Here is a 26,241-nt window from a genome sequence, read left to right on the forward strand (position 1 = left end):
TTCTGCTCAGGTCAGGATCTCAGGGTCCTGGGATGGAGCCTTCCATCAGGCTCTGTGCTCAGTGGGGAGCCTGCTTCTCCCTCTTCCTCTGCCCCTCCCCCTGCTCATGCTTTCTCTCTCTCAAATAAATGGATAAATAAAATTTTAAACAAACAAACAAACAGTTCATCCAGTGAAGATCCAAGTTGTTTCTGGTGTTCAGCTATTATTAATACAGTTGCTGTGAACATTTACATACACATTTTTGTGTGAACACAAGTTTTTGTATCTCTTAGATAAATGGCCAAGAGTCCAATGTCTGGGTTGTGTGGTAATAGCACGTTTAGTTTTGTTTTAAGACTTTAGTTTTTAGAGCAGTTTTGGATTTACAACAAATCTTGGTAGAAAGTACAGAGAGTTTCTATATACCTGCTGCCCCAACATTTGGACAGCCTCCCCCACCATCAAAATTCTCCACCAGAGGGGTATAATTTTGCAGAGTGGTTTGTTAAAATCTATGAATCAATGTTGACACATCATTATCATCTAAAGCTCATAGCTTATATTGGGATTCCCGGTATTGTATGTTCATGAGTTTGGAAAAATGTATGTTCTGCATCCATCATTATAGCAACACACAGAATAGTTTCACTGTTATAAAAATCCTCGGTATCCTGTGTGTTCCTCTCTTCCTACCCCAACTCCTGGCACTGATCATTTTTACTGTCTCCATAGTTTTGCCTTTTCCAGAATGTCACATACTTGGAATTATACACCAGGAAGCCTTTTCAGATTGGTGTCTGTCATTTATTAACATTCCCTTAAGTTTCCTCTATGTCTTTTCAGAGCTTGACAGTTCATTTCCTTTTTGCACTGAATAATATTCCCCTGCCTGGACGTATCACAGTTTATCTATCCATTCACCTGCTATAGGACATCTTGGCTGTTTCCCAGTTTGAGCAATGATGAATAAGGCTGCTATGAACATCCATGCATAAGTGCTTGTGTGGACCTAAGTTTTCAAGTTATTTGAGTAAATGCCAAGGAGCACAATTGCTGGATCATACAGTTTAAGAGTATGTTTAGTTTACTAAGAATTCCAAAAGGGCTGTACTATTTTGCATTCCCACTAGCAATGAAATGAGAGTGCCTGCTGCCCCATGTTCTCATCAGCATTTGGTGCTTTCAACGTTTGGGATTTTGGCCATTCTAATAGGTGGGTAGCTGTCTCTCATTGTTGTTTTAATTAGTTTTCCCTCATGACAAATGATGCTGAACATCTTTTCAAATGCTTACTTGCCATCAGTACATCTTCTTTGGTCTTTTGACCATTTTTTAATTAGGTAATTAGGTTGCTTATTTTCGTATTGTTGAGTTTTAAGATTTTTTTGTATATTTTGGATAACAGTCTTTTTATCAGATACGTCTTTTGAAAATATTTCCTCTCAGTCTGAAGCTTGTCTTCTCATTCTCTTGACATTGTCTTTCATGGAGCAAAAGTTTTTAATTTTAATGAACCAGCTTATAAATTATTTCTTTTATATATCATGTCTTTGGTGTTGTATCTAAAAAGTCATCAACACACTCAAGGTCATCTGAGTTTTCTCCTATGTTGTCTTCTAGTTTTATAGTTTTGTGTTTTATATTCATGTTTATGATCCATTTTGAGTTAATTTTTGTGAAAGGTGTAAGGACTGTGTCTAGATACTTTTTTTTTTTCATTTGGATATCCAATTGTTCCAGTGCCATTTGTTGAAAATACTGTCTTTGCTCCATTGTTATTGCCTTTGCTTCTTTGTCAAAATTAGTTGACTCTATTTATGAGGGTTTATTTCTGGTTGATTTTTTTTTTTTACTGTTGAATTTTGAGAGCTCTTTATATATTCTAGATACTAGTCCTCTGAGCTGTCGTTTTCAATATATCCTAAAATCTAGTATTGTTAGTCCTCCAGCTTTATTATCCTTCAATATAATCTCTATGACTGAAAGTCCTTTGAATTTTCATTGAAGTTTTAGAATGAGATTGTCAAAACCTCCAGAGGATTTTGATTGGGATTGGGATCTATAGATCTATGTGGGGAAAACTGACATCTCTCCAACGGTGAGTCTTCTGATCCAAGAACATAGTGTATCTCTCCATTTGTTAAGGTCTTATTTAATTTTTGTCTGTGTGGTTCTCATTTTCAGTATAGTAGACTTGCACAACTTTTATTAGAGTTATATTCTTCTTTTATTAGAGTTCTATTAGAGTATTTGGTGAATTTTTGATGTTATAACTGGTATTATTAAAATTTTATTTTTAATTTTTGTGTTGCTCACATATGGAAATATAATTAATTTTTGAATATTGACTTTGTAGATAGAGACCTTGCTAAATTTACTTATTAATTTTAATAGTTTGTAGATTCTTTGGGATTTTCCACATGTGCAATAAGTGACATTTTTACTTTTTCAGTTCCCATTTTGCATATTTTCCCCTTGCTTTATTGTACTGGATAGCCTGTAATGTTGAATAAACAATAGTGATAGTGGAGAGTTAATCTAAAGGAAAAAGTATTTAAATTTTCACCAGTAAGTATGATCTTAGCTGTAGGGTTTTCTAGATACACTTTGTAAGATTAATGAAGATGTCTTCTATTCCTAATGTGCTGAGAGTTTTTATTATGAATGGATATTGACTTTGAAATATATTTTCCACATCTTTTGAGATGGTCATTTAAAATAATCTATTGGGGGCACCGAGGGGGCTCAATCCATTAAGTTGGCTGCCTTTGGCTCAGGTCATGATCCTAGGTTCCTGGGATCAAGCCTCATGTTGGACTCCCCACTAGGTGGAGAGTCTGCTTCTCCTTCTCCCTCTGACCCTCCCCACCACTCATGTTCTCTCTCATGCTCTCAAATAAATAAATTCTTTAAAAAAAATAAAATAATCTGTTAAAGTGGTGAATTATATTGACAGATTTTGTTAATCAAACCAGCTTTGCATTCATGGAATAAATCACATTTGGTCATAATGTACTGTGCTTTTTATATATTAATAGATAATACTTATTACCTAACTCTGGGAAAAGAACAAGGGATAGTGGAAGGGGAGGCCGGCAGGGGGATGAGGTGACTGCATGACAGGCACTGAGGAGGGCACTTGAAGGGATGAGCACTGGGTGTTATACTATATGTTGGCAAATCAAACTACAATAAAAAAATTTAAAAAAAATATTACAGCATTTAGTATTACCACTGTAGTACTTAGCATTTTTACATTCATGGAGATATTGGCTTACAATTTTCCCTTCCTATAATGTTTTTCTCAGAATTTGATAACAAGTTTAGGCTGAAATCATAAACCAAGTCAGGAAATATTCCCACCTTTCCTATTCTCTAGAAGAGTTTGTAGGATTGATGTTTTTTTTATTCTCTAAACATTTAGAAGGATTCACAGTGAAATCATCTGGGCTTAGAGTTTCCTTTATGGGAAGGTTTTATTTTATTATTTTTTTATGGGAAGGTTTTAAATTACAGATTAAATTTCTCTAGTATATATAAGACTATTCAAAACTTTTATATCTTCTTGTATCTGTTTGATAAGTAGTGTTTTTCAAGGAATTTGTCCACCTCAATGAAATTATCCAGTTTTCGACATAAAAGTGTTATATTCTCTTATTACCATTTAATTTTTTTTTTTTTATTCATGAGAGACACACACAGAGAGAGGCAGAGACATAGGCAGAGAGAGAAGCAGGCTCCATGCAGGGAGCCCAATGTGGGACTCGATCCCAGGACTCCAGGATCATGCCCTGGACCGAAGGCAGGCACTCAACCACTGAGCCACCCAGGTATCCCTCTTATTACTGTTTAAATGTCTGTAGCATCTGTACTGATGTCCTTTCTTCATTCCTGATGTTAATTACTTGTGTTATCTAATTTGAGTTACCTTTCTATTTCTCTTCTTAATCTTTTTCAAAGAATTAACTTTTGGCTTTGTTAGATTTGGAGTCCACCTTATTATTTTTTAAAGATTTATTTATTTATTTTAGAGAAAGAGAGAGTGAGAGAAAGTAGGGGGAAGGGCAGAGGGAGAAGAGAGAGAATCCTAAGCAGATTCCCTACAGAGTGCAGAGCCCAATATGGGGCTTGATCTCAGGACTCCAAGATCATGACCTAAGCCAAAATCAAAAGTCAGGTGCTTAACCTACTGAGCCACCCAGGCACCTCTGGGGTCCACTTTAAATTGAAGTTCTCAACTTGAATTTTTTTGATACCTCATTAGTACTTATGATTCATGCCTAAAACTCATGGGAGAGCCAGTCAATATCCATACCTTCTTAGGGGAGATTTTTTTTTTCTGTAATTCCATTGGGTCCTAGCCTAACACAATTTTATTTGCTCCTTGCTTCTGTGAAAAAAAATACTTTTTAAAAAATTCACCCTTTCTTTCATGGTATAGCCCTTCCTAGGTCCATCATTTCTGCAGAATGATCCCTGACTCATTTGGCTCTCTGTCTTACATGGGTCATCGACTAACCTGAGCTGTAGGTGTCTGCATGACACCTGCAGCTTCAGTGCCAGTTTATCTTCTTGGTCTCACATTCCTGCCTTGTTTCTGATCTGACAGGATTTCTCTACTTTAAGACTTGTCCATTTCCACATATATATTTTTAATCTAGCATTTTCAGATGTTTTGTAGGGGGAGGATCTTAGCATCTCTCACATTAAAGCCTTTGCATTGGCTGCTCCCTCTACTGGAATGCTTTCCCCCAGATATCTGCAAGGATGTCATGCCTCCTTCACTCTTTTGCTCACATATTACCTTCTCAGTGAGTGCTGTTTAACTGCCCAATTTAAAATAAATAATCTGCACCAACTCCAGCACCCCCCCTACTCTACTTACCCTGATCTTTTCCCCTTTTTAAAATAGAACTTGGGATCCCTGGGTGGCGCAGCAGTTTAGCGCCTGCCTTTGGCCCGGGGCGCGATCCTGGAGACCCGGGATCGAATCCCACGTCGGGCTCCCGGTGCATGGAGCCTGCTTCTCCCTCTGCCTGTGTCTCTGCCTCTCTCTCTCTCTCTCTCTCTCTCTGTGACTATCATAAATAAATAAAAAAAAAAAAAAAAAAAAATAAAATAGAACTTAAAACCACCTAATAAATTGTATTGTTTACTTTTTTATTGCTTTTTTTGTTTATTGACTAGTTCCCTTCACTAGATGAAAGCACTAGGAGGGCTGGGTCTTTATCTGTGTTGTTTACTAAAGTCTCCCAAATTCCTAGAACAATGTCTGGCACATAGCAGTTTTTCAGTAAATATTTCTTGAATTAATAGTATAAATAAAGGAGTATTTCCAGAATTGGAACCCTCTTATTGGACAGAGGGAGAAACAAGGGTCTTGAAAGGAAAAGGAATTTGTCCAAGGTCACCTGGTAGAGGGGGTAGCAGAGCCTGGACCAGAACAGTTACCCTTGGCCTGTATCCAGCACTCTACAGCTTCAAAGTACACTTATTGTCTCCTTGGAGCATTGCCACGGGCCCCAGGTATGAGCAGCGCAGGAAAAGCAGTCATGTCATAACACTCTTGGCCACTTTCTCCTTCTGGAAGCATGGTCTTCCCCAGCTCTGCTGCAGCACTCACTCAGTTTTCCTTCTGCTGCAGCATACACTCAGTTTTCCTTCTGCTTCACTGCTCACATCCTTTTAGACTCTTCTGCTCAATTCTTAAATGCTGCTGATTCTTGAGATTCTGCTCAGGTGAATGTCTTGTCTCCCAATGCCCTCTCTATGACTGACCTTGTCTACTCCATATCTTTGATCGCTCTGTCTCCAGCACCAGCCACTCCCCTACTTGCCCATTTTCTTGGACATCTTCTTAGAAGCCTCAGCATGACTGGGATGCTCCTTGAGTACACAAGAGAAGCTTTGGTCTTGAAGGCAGAAAATCTAGCTCTATTGCTTACTCAGTGAACCCTTGTATCAGTCATCATCAGTCTCTGAGCCTTGAATTTTCTCTCTGAGAAAAATGGTGGTGACCTCAACAGGGTTTTAGGAAGGTTCCAGGGAGTTTGTGGATTGACACCTCAGAAAACTGTGAAACATGGAGCCCGTAGGAGCAGCCCCATGTGCCCCATAGATACCTCACATGACTCAGGTACTCCAGTAGGCCCTCCTTTCCTTTGCCCTTTGCCCAGACCTCTCATCGCAGGGGCCTTACCAGCCACTCACACCAGAAACTTGAGCCTCCTTTTTCCCTTTCCCTAACCCCTATCCAGATCTATCCACAGCTCTTTTCCTGCCTCTTCACCTTCTCTCCCAACTATCCCTTTCCTCTCACTTTTCATAGCTCCAGCCAAGCCTGGGCCCATCATCTATCCTCTGGATGGTGGCAGTGGCCTCATCCCATCTCACACCTTGAAAGCCATCTTCCACACTGGCCACCATTAAATAATGTTGAATCACGTCTTCCCTATGTTCTAAATCCTGTGACAGCACTGCTCTGAGCTGTTCACCTGTCACTCAAGGTCTTTCCTGATTCAAACCCCTGCTCTGGCCTTTGCTCTGCTGCTCTCCCCATGCACCAGCCCTCAGCTATTTGCTTTTCTCTGAATCCGCTGTGTCTCCTTCATGCTGTTCATGCTAGCCCCTGCACGTGGGATTCCTTCCCTTCTTTCCCTGTCTGCTGTGGGGTTGCCACAGTCCTGAAGTAAGCCCTGCAATGCAGAATGGGGAAATGAGAGTTAGGCTGTAATCTGTGTACACATAATACATAGGCATTTTGATATGATAGTGATTCCATACTTCTGCCAGAAATCCTGGGAAATAGCCTCTATTGTCCTAGGCTTAGCCATCAGATGTGAAAGTTGTCTCCAAACCCAAGATTTGGACTAGCGCAGTCAGCCAGTTGGTCTGCTTGTGTAGGGCTAAAGAGAGGACACAAGTACTTAAGGTTGACCAGATGTTCACTGGGTAAGGCATATCTGTGAGATGTTTTGAGTGGGATTTATTAGATAATAAGACAGGTGGAATTTGTCTCTCTGCTTGGGCTGGTGGTATCAGAACCCCTGGTAGTATCAGCCACAGAGCTGGCTCAAGAAGGCTGAGGCCAGAAAGGGGGCTGAGACCCATATGTCCACATCCTTCTGTTTTCTTGCCTTCACTTGAGGATCCTTGGGCTCCCAACCATCACTCCCTTCCATATCCTGCAGCAGTGCTCTGTGCAGGTCTCTGGGGGCAATTCCAGCAAGTTATCTTCTATGTCTGAGACTTTATCCTGATTCTACCACTGTATTCTACCCTCTGTATCCTTGAATAACTGTGTTTACTCCTTTTGACCTCAGTTTCCTCTCTGAAAAAATGGTGCTATTAAATCCCCCAAGCTGGAGTATTTGGAGGATCAATTGAAATGGCCCCTCTGAAGCCTTTGGTATATGTAAAGGAAATAAATGGGCCAGTGGTCCTTCTGCTCCTTCTACTTCCTGCATACTCTATTTCAAGGGAAAAGACTTTATCCTGTTCACATCTGAGACACTCTTCTGACCCCCTGGGCCTAACATATGACACATCTCCATAAGTGTTCTCTAAATTGATCAATAAGAGAGGATGACTTGGGGGGATGGGCAGTGCCTTGGACACTAGGACGTGGAGTCAGGGCAGTACCAAATGCGCATTTCCCTCATGTGACATGAGGGAGGCTTTAGCTTTTGAGCCCTTCAGACCCAGGTTCAAATCCTGACTCAGCTCTTACTCACTCTGAGATCTAGGGCACATGAAGTCACGTCTCCAAGCTTCAGTGGAATGAGGGGCAGGCCTGACACACAGTAGGTACTCAGGAAATGGGACCCAACCTGTCCTCTTCCCTTCCTCCCTCCCTCCCTCCATTCCTTTCCTCCATGTGAGAGATGTCTCCAAGGAAACGGGAGGAATTATTTTAAGAAAAGAGATGAGGGCTCGGGTGGGAGCAGATGGTGGCTCAGGCATCTGGGAGGCAGAGGCAGGCAGCTCTGGCCCTCCAAGGAGACAATGGAACCCAAGCACCTCCCCAGCCCAGAAAGCACCAGGGCAGGGACTGGAGGCAAATCCATATTGAGAGGCAGAGAAAAAGCATTTCTGGTGCCACAGAGCAAGGACAGAGCACTGGACCTCACTGTGCTCTTAACTCACTTCATGACCCTAGGAAAGTTCCAGTCATCCAGTCTGTTAGTCTAAGGGTGAGTAGGAGGCCCTACTACAAGAGGCAGAGCAGGAAATGGTAGGATAAGGGGGAGGGTGCTGGGTTCCAGGGTTCAGATGGTATGAGTGAAGATACCAGGGACCCCTAATCCTGGCAGAAATTCATTCATTCATTCATTCATTCACTCACTCATTCATTCAGTTCATATCCCCTCAGCACCTTCCACTGCCAGGCAATGAGCATACCTTATTTCAAGTCCTCAAAGCATCCCTATTGTGATCTTTTTGCCCCATTGTACAGCTGAGGGCACTGAAGCTCTGAGAGGCAAAATGGCTTGTCCTGGTTCACAAAGGAAGTCAAAGATTCTTTCCTAATTTTGTCTTCATTTTCCATAGATCCCCATCACCTTCAACTGAAAATCATGACTCCTGAGAGGATTTCAAAGTCATGATGATCCAGTCCCTGCTGACCTTTCTGGCCTCACCTTTGAATTCTTGAGGCTTTCCCCCCACTGAACTACACATAGTGGCTTGTGTGGGCTTGGTCTGGCCTTCAGACGTTGGTGCACTGTCCCCTCATGCTAGGATGTCCACTTTGTTCTTCCCTTGCTTATCAGGCTTGGGCATCACCTCTCCCCAGAAGCCTTCCCACACTTCCTTGACACTTGGTCAGGACCCCTCTGGGAATGGTGGGTTTTCTTGGGTCTCCCCTGAAGATGGCAAACCTCCTGAGGACAGAGATGTTCCTCCTACAGCCCTGCATTCCCAGTGCCCAGCACGGGGCTTAGCCTAAGTGGGTATTGGTGAATACTGAATGAATGAAGAAGTAAATGAATGAGATAAGGAACACCCTGGCGTTTCTACTACCAGCTTCACTCATTTTATTCTCCAAACATTTCCCAGGCACCTCCTCCATGCCAGGCCTGATGCCAGCCCCAGGGATGACAATAACTCAGGCTTTCAACTCACTGTGTGGTTTACAAGAAGCTTCCATCATAGAAGTCACAACCACTTTGCAAAGTGGGTATCCATTCTTGTGTCCATTTCTCAGGTGTGGAAACTGAGGCCCAGTGAGATTGGGTGACGTGCCCAGCCACAGCCAGTATATGACAGAACCAAGATTTGAACCCAGGCCTGCTCACTGTGGAGCCCAGACTCCTTTCACACTGTGAAAACAAAGCAAAGTAAAGCAAAGGAATACGTGAACACCCCAAAAATTTGGAGAACACAGTTGAAAGAAGGAAGAGGGCAAAGACCTACAAAGCTCCCTCTCCCTCAACTTTTGGATCTATCTCATTAACCATCTAGGACTCTCCTACTTGTTTTGGCTGAGTCTTCATGTACAAGGAAGTGAATGACCTGGCCAAGGTGGCACAGATGCAAGCGGCATAGTCGAGATTTGAACCAGACTGTTGGATGCCGGAATTGAAGGTGAATTCAGTGTGGCCCCACACCTCGAGGAGCTGTTTCCAGTCAAGGGGAGAGTTGGAAACAAACAGGTGTTGGCTTACTCTGGCTTCCCCCAGAAGCAGACCCTGAGACAGTGACTTGAGCACATGGAATTTATTTGAGAGGTGATCCCAGTAAGTAGGAGGAATAGCATGTGGAGAGTGAGGCTGGGCAGGAGACAATGTCAATAAAATCAGTAAGCGCCTAGTGGCTCCATCCTGTCTAGATATTTCTAAGAAACAGTGGAGAGGACACCTCAGTGTGGAGGCTGGGCATTTCCCCCTTGGTGCCTGACCGTCACGCCTGAAGGTTGCTCCTGGAGGCATCCACTCCCCCTGCATTTCCAAGTGGTCCTGTGCTTGGACAGAGCAAGCTCTTGTGACTTCAGAAAATGCCATCAGGCAGAAAAGTGGAGACACGTGTGTCTGGGAGCTGTCCACCACGGCTCTAGCTGGAGTCCCAGAAAGGCACCAACAGCGGCTGCTACGAGGTGTTTGAGACATCATGTGTCTTGGTCATCATAAAGCATTTGAGGAGTCTAGAGCTAATATTGTATTGTACACTTGAAACTTGCAAAGACGGTAAAATCTTAAGTGTTCTCACTACAAGAAAAAAGGTAACTGTGCAGTGATGGATATGTTAATAAACTTGATTGTGGTGATCATTCCACAATGTATATGTGTGTGTGTGTGTGTGTGTGTATGTATATATATATACATGTGTGTGTACATGTCAGGTTGTACATCTCAATAAAGCTGACGGACAAAGAAATACATAAATCTTTGTAATACTAAAAGGAGATAAATTAAGTATTTGGAGGTGACAACCCAGGAGTGGGGTGCAGAAGTCAGGGAAGGTTTCCCCAGAGTAAGTGACATTGAGTTGAATTTTGAAGGGTGAGCATGCAGTGGGGAAGAGGCATTCCAGGTAGGAGGACTTGCACAGGTGGAGGCATGAAAGAGCTTGTCCTTAGGAGGATGTAAAGCCTATACCTGAGTCCTGGGATTTGACCACAGTTGAATTAGGAATGAGTGCAAAGACCAAATGGTGAAGGGTTTTGAAGACCAGGTTAAAGGCTTCACACTTTCTCTCTGAGGGCTAGGAAGCCATTGCAGGGTTCTGGGCAGAGAGTTGGCACAGATCCGCGTTATAGAAACATCTCTCTGCAGCTGGTGTGAAGGGTGGCTTGGGAGGGGGTAGACTGGAGCAGGAGTCATGGGAGGAGGCTGGTGTACTGGTCAAGTCCAGAGATATAGAGGCTGAGCCAGGGTGGGATAGAGCATCAGGCCCAAAGGTTGTTTAGAAGAAGGTTTGGGATATAGGATAGGGTGGGAAGGAGGCCAGCCCTTGGCTGCAGGGGCTCTGGGAGGCTCCCCCTCTCCTTTTCCCCAAGGTACCCGCCCAGCCTGTCCAGAACCTGACTTACATGGAGAATGGCACCAGGGCCAAGGCATCCCCAGATCTGGTCGTGAAGGATCTGGACATTATCTGCTTTGGTCATAAGCCAAATCTCATCATTAGCTAGATGTGGTCACTATCTAGATCTAGTTGTTACCAGAGCCGGTCCTTAGCCAGGGCTGGAGGGTACCTGCTGCCAAATAGACTCTACTTGGTTTAAGTCACTCTGTCCTCTTCTAGAGTCCTTCCTAAAGCCCTGGCTCTCTGCCTGAGGGTATTACTATTCTGAATTTTGAATTATACTTCCCTAGTTTCTTTGTTTTCATTTTATTACATGTATGAATGCTTAAACAGTGTATTTTTACTTATTTACTAATTTTAAAATAAAAACAGTACATAGTTTTTTTTAACTAAATGCTATGTGTGTGTGTGTGTGTGTTTAAAGATTTTATTTATTTATTCATGAGAGACAGAGAGAGAGAGAGAGAGAGAGAGAGAGGCCGAAACATAGGCAGAGGGAGAAGCAGGCTCCCTGCAGGTTGCCCGATGTGGGACTGGATCCCCAGACCCTGGGATCACTCCCTGAGCCAAAGGAAGATGCTCAGCCGCTGAGCCACCCAGGTGCCCCACTAAATGCTATGTTGATGAGAATTCACCTATGTTGTTGAGTGTAGCTGAGATTCATTCATTTTGAGGGCTGTGTATGACTATACCATAATTCATTTATTTGTTCATTCTCTTGTCAACTGATGATCGGATTGTTGTCAGGATTTCTGCTATTACAAACAGTGCTGCTATGGATATTCTTGTGCCTTTCTCCTCATGCTCCACCAAATGTGGTCTGGGGATCAACAGCCTTGGCATCACTGGGAAACATGTTAGAAATGGAGAATCTCAGGCCCTGCCCTAGATTCACTTAACGAAAATCTGCCTTTTTACAAGATCCTTGGATGATTTCCATGCACATTAAAGTTTGACAAGCACTGGCTGAGCACACATATGCACGGGTATTTCTGGGCACAAGTATCCAGGGGTGGAGTTGCTGGGTTACAGTGATACATCATCACACCCTCCCCTCAGCCAATAGAAGAGCTACATTGATCTACTTCTTCCCTGACACTTAGTATTGTGAGACTTTTTTGTTTTTGCCGGTCAAATGGGTATGAAGTAGCATCTCATCATAGTCTTGATTTACATTTCCAGGATGACTAATGAGGTCATGCACCTCCTTGTGTGTTTACTGGCCATCTGTTCCCCTTCTGTGAGACACCCTGTTGGCGTTTTTTGCTAGTTTTTCTTTTGGACTCACTCAGTTCAGCTCCTGTGTTTATATTTGCTGTTCTCTCATCCTGAAATACCTTCTGCTTCACTGCCCACTGTCAGTTCTTCCAGGAAGCCCTCCCTGACTTCCGCATGGGCTGTGAGCTTCTTTAGCCTCAGAGGCAGGACAACTTCGTGCCGTGGTCCCTTCATTTTATCTCCTTGGGTCTTTTCCTCATTAAGGGGACTGCAAACCAGAATGGCTTGGCCCCTACAGAGTTAATTCTCTTTTCAATTCAGTTGCCATAATTTATATTCAGGAGATTTTGCATTAAAAAAACATGAGTTGCTGATTTCTCTTAAAAAAGAGAGAGAGAGAGAGAAAGAGACGATGTGGCCCTGCTTGGCCTCTTTGCCACATGGCAACAATCATCTGGCACTGGGGTGGCACCTACCTACCCCATGACTTCATGCTCATACCCTGCTTAAATGGCCTGCCCAGGCCCTAAGGACTTTTAAGTTTGTGACCTTGCGTAAGCACACCAGTGTTTACCCTCTAAGTCTTTCCCATCCTTCTCTGCCTCCCCATAACTGTTCCAGTCTAGGTTCAGGCCTTTACAGTTCTCTCCTAGACTGTTAAACAAGCCTCCCCCGACCTTCCTTCTCTAGTTTTGCCACTTCCACTCCACTCCCCATATCACAACCACATTCAAGAACCAGCAATGGCTCCCAATCGCTTTCCCAGGCACTACCTTTCTTTAAAAAAAAAAAAAAAAAAAAAAGTATTGGGGATCCCTGGGTGGCTCAGCTGTTTAGTGCCTGCCTTTGACCCCGGGTGTGATCCTGGAGTCCTGGGATCAAGTCCCACATCGGGCTCCCTACATGAAGCCTGCTTCTCCCTCTGCCTGTGTCTCTGCCTCTCTCTCTCTCTCTGTCTCTCATGAATAAATAAATCTTTTTTAAAAAGTATTAATACATTATGAATGTTTCATGCTCACAAAAAAGTCTAGAGAACAGTATAACAAATACTCAGGTACCCATCACCCAACTTAAGAAATAAATCTTTTCAAGGGGCACCTGGATGGTACAGTCCGTTAAGCACCAGACTCCTGGGTTTTGGCTAAGGTCCTGATCTCTGGGTCTGTGTGCTCAGCCTGAGTCTGTCTTCCTCTCCTGCCTCTCCCTGCTGTGCACATGCATGTGCTCTCTCTCTCAAATTAATCTTCTTTGTTTCTTGTTTTTTTTTTTTCAAGAAAAACCATTTCAAGTGTACTTGAAGCCCCTGTTACATTCCCTTCCCTCTCTTCCTCAGGGTCACTACCATTTTGAAATTGCTATTTATAACTCCTGTATGTGTTTTTACACTTGCATTACATATATATGTGTCCCTAAACAATATACAGTGTTGTGTTGCATGTTTTCAAACTTTATATATCTGGCATCAAACTGTGTTTTCCATCTGCAACTTGCTTTTTTCATCCAACAATGTATTTTTTTTTAGATTTTATTTATTTTTTTATTTGAGAAAGAGAGAAGGGAGAGAGAGAGAGTGTGTGTGTGTGCAAGTGGGGAGAGGGGTAGAGGGAGAGAGAATCCTAAGCAGACTCTGTGCTGAGCACAGAGCCTGAAGCGGGGCTTGATCTCATGACCCTGAGATCATGACCTGAGCCCAAATCTAGAGTCAGACCCTTACCAGCTGAACCACCCAGGTGCCCCATATATTTTTTTATTTTTAAAAAATTATATTGAAGTATAAAATTCATACAAAGAGTACACAAATCATAAATGTACAACTCCTATTTTTCACAAGATGAATCAACAGTGTGTTTTTGAGATTTATCTTCATAGATGTATGTGGCTCGCATTCACCTATTTTGAAGATCATGGCGTGGAGAATTTTCCATTGTCTGAATTCATCATGATTTATCCAGTCTCTGGGTGATGGACAGTCAGGTAGTGTCCAGCTTTCCAGTATCACAAATGATACTGCTTAAACATCCTTGTACAAGTAAGTCTCCTGGGAACCACGTGTGAGGTGTTCTTGAGGGCCAAGCCCACTCATCTTTGACCTGACCACATACTGGCAGGTTGCTGCCGGGCTCCTGACTCTTACTGGCTCCTGGCTTAGACAATAAGTTCCTTCCACCTATTCCAAGCAGTTCTCTTCCCTATGACACCCTGCCCAGACATACAGTCACCTCTTTGCTGGCCACATTCTGTGTTTCCTCCTCCCAGAGCTCTAAACTCACTTCTTAGGCTCTGCTGCAGCCACACCTCCTCCAGGGAGCTCTCTTGGGCAGAATTAGTTCTCATGGTGTCATCTCTTCTGAGTGACATTCTCACTGCGGTTGTCAAAGCCCACCAAAACAGGGACAAACCTATATCAGACACTAGGAGTGGTGAAGGGAGGCATGGATGGACTGGTAGCAGCTGGAGCATACAACTGTTTGCTCTGGGCTTTGATGGATGAATAGGAATTTGTTGGGTGGAGATGGTGGGAAGGCATTGCTGGCACAGGAAGGCAGGGAAGTGCTGGAACCCCTGTTTCTGGGTTGGAGATGTGGGCAGGGTCAGCAGATGGTGGGTGAAGCTGGAAAAATGGGCTATGCTCCGCTTTGAACACCACCCTTTAACACTGTTTTAACTCCAAAAAAAAAAAAAAAAACAAAAAAAAACACTGTTTTAACTCGATTTGCATTCAACTAGCATTCTTGGGAGATGTGGGAGCCAGGGACGGTGAGAGCATTCATTTGACACCTACTGAATGTCAGGCACTGTCAAGAAGCTTACATCTATTACCTCTTTGGTTCCTCAACCCAGATTGTGGGTACAACACTAGTGTCGTCCCCATTTTACAGGTGGAGAAACTGGGACTCAGAAGAGGCAATCTCTCATCTATGATCGCAGAGCCCCAGAAGTAGGAGGAGTACCCAGTGCAGGTCCATCCCGGGATTGTTTTAACCCCTGTGCTGCCGTAGGCGAGGAGGCACCTGCAGGAAATGGGTCACCAGGACAGGGCACACGTTCCCAGGCGCAGGAGCCCCAAGTTCGAATCCCAGGAGCCTCCTGACTTCCACGGTGTGGACCCGGACCAGTCTCGTCCGGTGTGGGCTTCAGTTACGCTCTTCCATCAGCCGGCGCTCACCAAGCTGGGTTCCCGCGGCCCAGCTCCGTCGGCTGCGGCTCCGGGTTCCCGCGCTACTGCAGCCCACGCTGTGTGACCTTGTGCCGGTAGCCTGCACTCTCTGGGCGGCCGACCGCGGATCTCTAAGCGCCCTTCCGGCTCGCGACCGCGCGTCGCCGGCCGCGGAGACCCTCCCCCTCCCCTCCGGGTTGCGGGGGCGTGGGTGGGGGTGGGCGCTGGCAACGGCGCGCCCCCCACCCCCACCCCCGCCCAGCCCCGGGCCGGTGGCCGGATCCGCGCCTGGTTTTGGGCGCAGCCGCGCGGCCCCCTCCCCCGCGCGCCTCTCCCCGCCCCCCGCCCCCTCCCCGCCGCTCTCGGGGAGCCGGGGCCGCGCGGCTCCTCCTCCCGCAGCCGCATCTGGGGCGCCGCGCCGGCCGGAGGAGAGGCATGGGGCGCCCGCGGGCCGGGGCCGGGGCCGGGGCCGGGGCCTAGGCGGCGGAGCTGCGAGCGGACCGGCAGCGGCAGCGGCGCAGCGCAGCGGCCGAGCGGGCCGGAGGCGGCCGAGGCGCCGGGCGCAGGTGAGGGCGCGGGGGTGGCGCGCGGCGGCCCGACCCCCTTTCCGGGCCGGTGCGCCCCGTCCCTCGGCGAGACCCCCGATGCGAGTCTCCTCCCGGACCGACCTCCCGAAACCGAGGGGCGGCGCTGGCGCAGAAAGCCCCCTCCCCCTGCCCGCTCTGTCTTCTGAGCCCCCGATCCGAGGGGGCGGCTCTGCGGCTGGCCAGCCCCCTTCGCTGGGCGCGATCCCCCATCTAGGTCTTCCCGGACCCCAGGCCGGGGGAGGGCGGCGTGCCCGGGCCCGAACCCCCCGTCCTGGCCGGACCCCCATTCCACCTCTCTTTCCCGCGGACTCTCCCATGCCAACGGGCTGCCAAAGCTGGGGAGCCCCTCCTCGGGCCGACCCCCAATCCGCAGGGCCGCCAGGGGTGGAAGACGGCTCCCCTGCCCACCGGTCTCGGAGCGGGGAGAGGGAGAGCCCTGCCAGGGCCGGACATTCCTCCATTCAGCCCGGCTGCCTCCATCCCGCCTCGGTGGCCCCGAGCCTGCCCAACCAGCTCCCCCCTTCCGAGCTCTTCTCCCGGACCTGGCATCTGGGGAGGGGGCGGGGGCAACCCCACCCCCCAGCGCTGCAGGGCGCCCCCTCCCTGTTGGCGTACCCGGGAGGGGCCGGGCTGACCCTGGCACCTGGGCTGGGGGGGCGCTCACATGGCCACGGGAGGCCCCCACGTGCGGCGCCCCGCGGTGAAAGGGGTACGCGTTCAGAGCCCGTGGCAGGTGGACCTGCTGGCCGGAGAGGCCAGCTGGGTCCAGATGTGCGGGGCCTGCTGGGAGGGGACATGTGCTACCTGTACGTGTGATGACGGTCCCTTGCCTCTTTCGACCTAACCTACCGGCTCCGATCCCCCTCCATCCTTCGGCTCCCCTATGCTTTCGTCCCTCTCCCTCTCCCTTCCTCAGAGCTGCCTGTGTTGCAGAGGGGCGGGCAGCCAGAGACTGTTGATGTTGTGGGGGGAAATGAGATGGGGAAAGGGGTTATGGGTTGGCAAAGGCCAGTTATGGGGGTGGCAACAAGGGGGTGGATGGGATGTCTGGGGATGGAAGCCTCAAGCTTGGAGGGCAGTGCTAGTGGGGGGGGGGGGAGGGCTCCTGCACCCCCACCTGCCTGCAAGTGGAAATGACAGAGGGGGAGGGGGCTGCAGTCCCCAGCCCCAGGAAGCTGGACTGATCTACCTCTACTCTCATTGCACCTCCACTCTCAGCCTACTCCCTGGGGTCCTGGCTGCCTCTGCCTCTGTGCCGTCACTTGTGGGAGGGGGCTGTGTTTTCTTCCAGGCTCAAGGTGGTGGAACGAGGTTGTATGGGATCATCTCAGAGAGTGGCTGTTGGAGGAACCCAGTTTCTGTCCCACTGAGGGAACTGTGGGCTGTCTGGTCCCATGGTGGCCTGAGGGGCCTGAGCCAGACTCCCGTGGGCAGCAGGGCTGGGTGGGGCCGCAGAGCTGGGTGACCCATTGGTGGCTGGAGTGTTGGGAGCTACCGCCAGGCCCCGGAGCCCAGCCGAGCCAGCTGGGCTGTCAGAGGCCAGGCAGCGGCAGATGCGGAGTGTGTTCCCAGCAGCTCCTGGAGACACTGGCTGTGCACGTGGGACAGGCTTGTGTGCGTGTGCCTGTGCTGTGGCGGGGGTGCGCCAGGACTCCTGGGTCTTCCTGGAGCCCAGAGACAGAGGCTCAACTTCTGGGAGTGTGCTTGTGTGTGATGTCCACGGCACCCTTCCTTCCTTCAACCATCAGAGACTGGACTGGGCCTGTGCGGGGCGCTAGGGATATGTGATGAGCTGGTGTGGTCCCCACCCTCTGGGGGGCAGGGGGTAGGTAGGCAGTCTGTCCCAGGTGCTGGGGGTGGAGTGCAAGGTCCGGACTGGAGAGAAAGTATGGGGTAGAGCAGGCTTAATGGCTGAGGTTTGTGGGACCCAGGGCAGCATCCGGCTGGAAGCAGCCTTGAGATGCAGCCGCAGGTTTGAGGGTGTGCCCTGGGTGCAAGGCTGCCTGGCAGCTGAATTGCTGTTTTTGAAAAGAGGCTGAACAGCACTGGGAACTAAGGATAGATTGTGTACTTTGGAGCTTTTGTAAGACTCGGTGATGAATTGGACGTACCAGGGGCACCCACTGGCATCTCGTTAAGTTCTCGTGCAGTTGATGGGCCACCGGCTTCTTAAATGCCAGTGTTTCTTCGTGATGGGGAGGCTCTGTGGAATTCTCCTGGGTGCTCTGCGGGCCAGGAGCAATTGGTCTCTATTTTCCCATATATCTGTGATTAATTGATAGATCCACTCATTCCAAAAAGCGTTAAAAAGTAGCATTATCTGACTACAGTGCATTTAAACACTTCCACTTAAACATTCTGAAATGCAAATTAATAAAATCTTGAATGTGGAGTTTTTTTCAAAAAGCATACCGTGGCTACTCAATAAGTGCTCACTGCTCCCAGAATGAAGCCTAGCCTCCTCCCCAGACTAGCTACCTCTCCAGCCACATCTTGCAGTCCCTCCCCTCCCTCCTTGGCTCCAGTCCCCCTGGCCTGCTTTCATTTCCTGGAACAGGACACGTTGCCTCTAGCCCCAGGGTCTTTGCACACGCTGGTTCCTCTGCCTGAACATCCCCCCCCCACACACACACACACAATTTGCCTACTTAATTACTACTCATCATCCAGATCTCAACTTAGGTATTGCTTCAGAAGAAAACCTTCCCTGACACCCAGGCCAGATTGTCTCCCTGTCACCATGGTCCCAGCCCCCGCGGGCTTCTGTCTTCCCTATCCCCATCACTGTTCCTTATTATCGGACTTCTCTCCGTATAGCCAGTGCGGAGGGTAGCAGGGCCATGCCTGCCTCCTCATGCCATCCCACTGGTGCTGAGAACAGGTCTTGGCTCATCCTGGGCCCTCCGTCCATTTCTTTGGCTGAATAAATGGATGGACATGCGTCGTTTGGGCCACTCTAAGTCAAGGGCTGGGTAGTAGGATGTGGTGAGAGCCTTGGCCAGCCCCAGTTGTCAACACGACCATTCATATGAGTTCCTGCCTCCAACTGGGCCTGCAAACTCCAAAGCATTTGGCCAGGCTCTGTAGGGTTATAGGCCTATGGCCTCTAAAATCCCAGTGTTGTCTCTGGGACCCCAGAGACTCTACCAGAGAGTGAGGAACATGCTTGGGCAGGAGCCTGTGTCTTTGGAGGCATCTGGTCTGGCATTTATTTCTGCCAGTTCATTACACACATCATCACCTGCTTACTTTCATTCAGTAGGTCACCAGTCTGTCCACTAGCTTGTCCACCATTACCTAATGCTCCATTCTGTCTTCGGGCCACCAGGACTTCCCGAGACCTGCTCAGTGGCCCCACACGCACAGAGACAGAGTCAATCCCACGGGTCCCTGCTCTGTGAACTGTAATCATCCTGTCAGGCCTCTCCTGGTGGTGGAGGCTGGTGCTGTCCAGTGCTGGGAAGGGGCCATGAGTTGGGGCCTGTGGGAGGTGCTTCCTGAGGACATGCACTAGATCTGGAGTGGATTTTGGAGGATTAGAAGGATTTGGGTAGATGGAGAATGGCGGGAAGGGCACTGTCGGCTGAGAGAACTATATTAACAAGGCTGGGAGGCAGCCACGTGCCGGGTGGGCCAGGGGATGGGGGGCAGTCACAGCAGGCTGGTCCTGGAGGTGGGTGATGTGCCAGCATGATGAGTGTCTGGTCAGTGCCTGGAGCCCTGTTGCTGCCTTGCTGTGTGCCCTTGGATGCGACATGTCCCCTCTCTCGGCTCCCTTGGTAGAGTGCAAGCTTGGACCTTGTGACCTCAGAGAACTTCCACCCTCCCGGTGTGGACTCTGTGATCTTGACAGCCCAGGAAGGGCTTCTCAAGGCCCTACCTCTTCTTTGGGCCATGTGGAGAGCTGGGATGGGGCTTGGTGTGCTCTAGTGGCTTTGGAAGGCAATGCGTGTTAGCCCTTTGGAGGGCAGTGTGTGTTAGCCCTTGGAGCCAGGGCCAACAGGGGGCTGAGGAGGCTCAACAGTTTCTTGTAACAGTCAATCCTGTCAGCTAAGGGAACGCAGGGATTGGCTCTGTTGGGAGGGGCAACCCGTCATGCAAACTCTCACTGCACCCTTTTTGGGAAAGGCCGTCACTGGTGAGAGGCTTCCTGTGTGTCGGACCGAAGACAAGCCCACCCTTGACTTCATCAGACTCTTGTGGGGGGGGGGCCCTCTGAGATTCACGACCTGTTTTTCTTTTGTTGTGGCCCATAGTGGGGGGACATCCCGCCCACAGTCTCTGCCCCTGGGCAGGATGGAGGCCTTCAGAGCAAGTACCGCGCTCAATTTGCAAGAGACATATATGTCCGCGTCTTCCCACCACTCGCAGAGATAGGAATGAAAAGGGATATCGTCTCCATTTAACAGATGAGGAAACTGAGGCTCGGGGAGGTTGGGTGGCTTTCCAAGGTCACTCAGAGGGTGGCTGGAGGCAAGCCCACAGCCCAGGAGCCCTGGGGGGTGCCAGCATACAGGAGCCTGTTGCTAGCTGATGGCACATCATTTCCTGAGCCGAGGAGTGGGGCTCTGGATCCCTCTGTGCTGGGTTTCGCAATGCCGCCTCCTCCCCGCCAAGCTGTCTGACGTGGCCTTTTCAAAAACCCAAAATGAATGGAAGCAAATTTTGTTTGGAGAATTTTGCTACACCCTTCACCAGGGCTGGTTGCAAAACCAGGCTTGGGGATCCCTGCTGCTGTTCGTGATGATCCTGATCATGGCAACGGTGTCGGTGGCTAACACCTACTCACTGTACAAAGCACTGGTGACCGACTCCCAGGAGCCAAGTGTGGTGTCGGGCCCTCTGTTTAGTGAGCACAAGCTCTAAGCACCCAAATTCAGCCCCTCCTTTAGTACCATCACACCCTATCATCATCCCCATTTTACAGATGAGAAGATAGGCAGAGAGAGCTGTAGTTGCCCCACCAGGCCCCATAGATGACCAAGTGGCCGTGCCAGGATTTGAATCCAAGCCAGTTAGAGTATAGAATCTGGTCTTCACCCACATTCTGGAGATGCGTTCACCAGCAGTGATGTGTGTGTGTGTGTGTGTGCGTGTGTGTGTGCAGAGGTGGGCATTGGGCCATGGGAATTGAATGTGGCAGACCTGGTCCCTGGCTTGTGGGAACCTGGCCACTCTCTGGAGGCAGAGCTTGGCCTGAGCTGAGAGCAGGCTCAGGAGCGCCTTTGGATGTCAGCAGTGACTCCTGGGCCCCACCAGAGGCCTGCTGGGTCTCATGGCTGTTAACAAGAGGAGAGCCATGGCCCTTCCCCACCCCTTTGCTCTTCACTGACACCATTCTGGGAGATGGCCCATCTGTCAGGCTCCAGGGGCAATGGGAGGGGGCATAGGTGCTGAGGAGGGACCAGGGTGCAGCACAACAGAGGGAGAACAAGAGGCTGGAGTCCAGGGATCCCTCGATGAAGGGGCAGATTCCTCATGTACAGCAGCCCCTGGGGCCTGGCAGGGGGACACAGACGTTTCCAAGAAGGCAGCAAAGCAAACAAAGCATTTGTATCTCTTCCTTCAGCGTAAGAAGGCCTGTATGGGTGATCTGTCGTCTCGTAGAGTCTCCTTCAGAAATGGCTGAAGCCACATTTGGTCCATGAGGCGGTCATCTTTAGAAAGCACGTGATGTGGGCAGGTTCTGCCTTTGATAGTGCAGAAATGGGGCAGGCATCCTGGCATATAAATGGAATATAGGACCACTTATTGAGCACCTGCTGTGTACCTTCACACCGTGCTGGGCCCCACTGCAGGGGCTCGGAACCACACCCTGATGAAGTGTTTGTAATTGCACAGGAGGGAGTCTCTGTGCCCCTAGAGACAGGGCTGGAGAGTGAAAACTAGGCCTCTGGGTTCATATATTTTTCTTTCTGCAGTGACAGATGAGCCTGCGGTGACAGGGGTGGGTCCAGAAAGCTTTTGCTTTGCAGCTACCGGGAGATGGGGGTTTGGAATGGCTGGTGAGCTGGTTTGCTGCTGTGTGTCCCCAGTGGAGGCCTAGTGCCTCTCTGGGCCTCACGGTCTCCATCTATTTGTGGAAGTGCTGGGGGTCAGGTCTCCGTGGCTCGCCTAGCTCAGCTTTCTGAGAGAACCGAGCTGAGATTTCCCCTGAAACATGTCAGGGAGCCTTCAGTATCCTGACCCCTGACCCCCTGCCTGGCTCCCCACCTCTCACTGTCCCCCAAGCCCAAGCCAGAGGGAGGGAGCCTTTCCTTCCACCCACTGCGGGCTGACTGCGCGCTGTGACGCAGCAACCATGGGCTCTGGAGCGCAGCTTGGAAACGGGGATCCGGGTTTGCTAAAGACAGGGGAAAAAAGGCTCTTCCCACCACCCCCAGCTGCCTGCCTGCCTCCCTCCCTCCCCCGGCTGCCTGCCGCCAAGCCCTGGCACCTCCTCGGCTCTGACAGATCCACTTGTAGGGTGGGAGGCTCAGCTGCAGAGGGCCCCGGTTCAAGTCTCAGTGCACCGGGGCCTTGCTGTGTGACCGTGGCATGTTTGCCTGCCTTTTCCGGGCAGTGTGCACGGTGAAGGCTGGGCTTTGGGATTCTGAGGCTGACTGGGCAGCTTGCAGTGATGGCTCTGAGGGGTTCCCTGTAACTCGGGAGGAGCTGCTGAGGGAGCAGGGCCCCCCACCACCTGTGTTCTCCGCGTGTGCCCCCTACAGTGGAGGGAGCCAGGTGCTGTGATCCTCTCCATCTTACATCTAAGGAAACTGAGACCACCTGGCAGGTGGATGGTAGAGCCAGGATTTACACCAGGTCTGTGTGACTCAGGCATCCAGGCCAGAAGGCAGACCCCAGGCAGGAGGCCAGCTGGGTTACTGTGAGCCCCCTGTTGCCTTCTCTGTCTCTGTTTCTGCACCAGCGCTCTAGGAGTGGGGTGAGATGGAGGTGGAGGCTGCCCCAGCTCATCTCTGGGTGCCCACCTGGCACTGCTGGGAACTATGAGCTTTCTCGTCGACCTCCAGCAACCACCCTTGAAGTCAAGGTGTGATGACAGGCGAGGAAGTGTCGGCATCTCGCACCTTTCCTCTGGGGGAACCTGCCACCTTTGGGGTGTGAGAGATTCCTGGAGGAGTGGGCATATGCGAGGCCTTCCAGGGACAGCGTGGGTGGGGACAGAGCAGGTTGGCTCTGGGCATCTTGGGGGTCTTGGCTACCCGCTGGGCCAGGCCCACCTTTGCCCGTCTGTGGATCTGACCCTCGTGTATCTGGTTCAGCAGAGGACTCTGGGGGAGTGTGGGTGTGGACAGGGAGGTAGGGCCACCCCCCAGCCACTTCACTTCCCCTCATGCACGTGTGTGGGGTGTGTGTGTATGTGGAGTATGTGTATGTTTTATGTGGTACGTGTGTATGGGGAGTGTGTGAGAGACGTGTGTGGGAGTGTGCATATGCGTGCGTGTGAGTGACGTTGCCTTCACTCAAGCCAGGCCTTTTGTGTATTGTCAGATCCTCTTGACACCAGGAGACAGATATTCCCATCCCTCTAGACTTCCTTCCTTTCCTCCCATTCGCCTCCGTATTCATTCAGCAAATGCACGTGAGGTGGCTGCTCTGTGCCCACAGCAGGTGTCGGGCCTGTATCAGTGAACGGAGCGCCTGGCCCCTGCCCAGTGGAGCCCACAATCCCCTCGGGAGCCCGACCTTTCAGATGAATGTCAAGTCACGTCAGTGATGGGCGCTGTGACCAGAGAAGTACAAGGAGACCTAGTGTGGCAGGGCAGGGAGGGCCGCCCCAAGGAGGCCACCCTGGACCTGATCCCTGAGAGCGAGAAGGAGCTAAGTGAGACAGGCCCTGAGCTGGGCAGCAGGGGCAGTGGAAGGCTCAGAAGCCTGGATTGCAGGGGGCCCTGTGGGAGGTGAAACCGAGGTCTCAGGGGATACGGGTGGACTGTTGACACAGGACAAAGCTGAGCCTCAGACAGGTGAGGCAGCCTGCCCAGGTGGGGCTGGAACCTCGGCCAGAGGTGAGCTAGATCCCCAAGCTTCCTGGAGCGTCTGTCCTGGTTGTAGTTAGCAGAACCCTTGACTCTCACTGAGTCCCACTTGGGACCTTCTGAGCAACTTGCCTGGGGTCCCACAGCGAGTTAGCAGGGAGTGAGGCCTCTCCTCTCAGCACCACCACCCTGCATGGAGGCTTCCCACCGGAAGAAACTGAGGAGCCACAGAAGGTTCTGGAGCAGGGCAAACCCACAGTGCTCTCCTGGCCGGCCCCACCCCAGGCCTTCCCAGCACTGGCATGGAGTGTTGGCCATCTGCCTGTCCACTGAGGCCAGAGCCAGCTGACCTCTGCTGACCCCATGTATCACCACTCTCTCCTGATGCTGGATGGGGCAGGGGTACAGGCAGTGGGCAGCAGTGGGCAAGGGGCCCTGTGGCCAGCAGCCCCGAGACTTCCGGGAACCACTTGCCAGGCTGGGTTTGATAAATGACACGGCCTTTTCTGGAGGCTGGCGGGGAGGCAGCCTCACACCTGGAGCCCTTGGGGTGGGTCCAGGGGTTCAGCTATAGAGCAGAAGTTGGGCTCCTTCACTGCCTCATGTCCCCTTCTCAAGCATTTTTTGGTTCTAGCCTTCATGGCCTGTGGCCAAGATGACTGTCACAGCCCCCTCCCAGGGGGCTGCCCATATACTGTCTACAGGCAAACAAACTGATTGATCCAGAAACCATACCCAGCCACTTATACCTCATCATGGCACAGAGCCCTGAGCAGCCAAGGCCTCTGTCACCTGCCTCTGGGCACTCCTGGGGTCCCCTCCGCCCCCAGTGTGCTCTCACTTACAGCTCAGCTGAATGAATTGGGATTCACAGAACATGCCCGTGTCCTCTGGCCCCCAGCCTTTGCATTCGCTGTTCCCTCTGCCCAGAATACCCTTCCCCAGAGTCCTTGCTCAGTAACTCCTCTGTGTTATTTACCACTCAGCTTAGGCCTTGCCCTTCCAGGAGACTTTCTCTCTCATCCACTGAGTCACTCCCATCTGGATTCCAGAGGCCTATGCACTGTGAGGTCCAACGTGTCTGCCTCCCGTACCCCTCCAGGCAGGGGCCAGGCTGATGCCTCTTGGCGCCTCGCACCCCCAGCAGTGCCCAGCCTGGTGCCCAGCACACAGTGGGTGCACGGCTCATGAGCGTCAGCCAAGCACTGTGGCCAGAGTACAGCCCATGCCCCCTCGAGCTCCTCTCCCCTACAGGGGTCGGGTCGCGTGGCAAATGCCTCAGACAAGAGTGCAGCCCACTTTCCTCTTGCCGCAGACTAAGAGTAGGAGCAGTGGCTGCATGAGCCCCTCTGGGGCGATGTGGGGGTGCCTGGGGCTGGGCAAGCGGGAAGTTGGCTGATCGGTTGCCTTGTTTTAGCTTATGGACCTACCAGGGAGAAGCATTTTTTTTTTTTTTTTTTTATGCCAACATTGGGAGAAGCATGACTGCTCAAAAGGAATACATTTCTTGTTCCTTAAGCCCTGAAATGTTGGGGTCTACTGTCAATGCAGTCTAGTCCACACTAACTATTATAAGGATCTACTATGTGCCAGACATTATTCTAGGCAGTGGGGATGATAATATTCCGCTGCAGAGGCTGTTGTGCGAAGTTAGTGAAATCCGATGTGGCAGCCTTGGCTCTGTGCTGGCACACAGTAGGCTCCGTGGGTTAGCTGAGCTGTTTCAGATCTGTTCTCATGTCTGTAAACACTCACAAGAAGCCGCCACACAGAGAAGGCGGAGATTGGGAAGGAGACATCGCTGGACAGACCGGGGGCCACTAGAGCGGAGTCCCCACATGCCCAGCCCAGAAGCAGGCTAAACCACACCCACTGGAAGCCACTTCTGACCCGTCTTGCCTCACTTTCACCCCATCCCAGGGCCCACCATCTGCATTAGTTCTCTCTCGCTGCGTAACAAATTACCCCAAAAGTTAGTGGCTTAAGACGATCGTAAACCCTTCCTACTTCTCTCTCTTTCACACATACGTGCAGGAGCCACTTTGAGGGAATCTGGTATAGACTCATCATCCATATGTTGGACAGGAGTGATGCCGACTGTTTTAAGTAAGGCCTGGGCCAGATCTCGAATTGTTTGTCTCTCTAATACACCTAGGGAGTCTGGGTGGGAGGAGTCACTGTCCCCTACATGTGGGGAAATAAGTCACAGAGAGGGAGAGGAACACTCCTAAGGTCCAGCAGGCAGCTGGCAGAGCAGGGATCTGAACCAGACCGGCCATCCTCATGGCCTACG

General features: G+C 50.1%; 1 protein-coding gene and 1 long non-coding RNA gene across 2 annotated transcripts in view; both read left to right on the top strand.

The window, feature by feature from the left end:
- Window positions 1–2,504: 2,504 nt before the first annotated feature.
- Window positions 2,505–10,251, top strand: LOC125753554 (uncharacterized). Its single transcript, XR_007405662.1, has 2 exons — window positions 2,505–3,812; window positions 9,040–10,251. It is a non-coding gene; the product is annotated as an uncharacterized LOC125753554 (long non-coding RNA).
- A 5,606-nt stretch (window positions 10,252–15,857) lies between these two features.
- DLGAP4 (DLG associated protein 4) overlaps window positions 15,858–26,241 on the top strand; it is a 195,258-nt gene continuing 184,874 nt past the window's right edge. The window contains exon 1 of the mRNA XM_025469950.3: window positions 15,858–15,945. The gene's annotated coding sequence lies outside the window, so the exon portion shown is untranslated. The remainder of the gene's footprint in view (window positions 15,946–26,241) is intronic.

The sequence above is a fragment of the Canis lupus genome, chromosome 24 (genome assembly GCF_003254725.2).
Source record: "Canis lupus dingo isolate Sandy chromosome 24, ASM325472v2, whole genome shotgun sequence".
Lineage (NCBI taxonomy): Eukaryota > Metazoa > Chordata > Mammalia > Carnivora > Canidae > Canis > Canis lupus.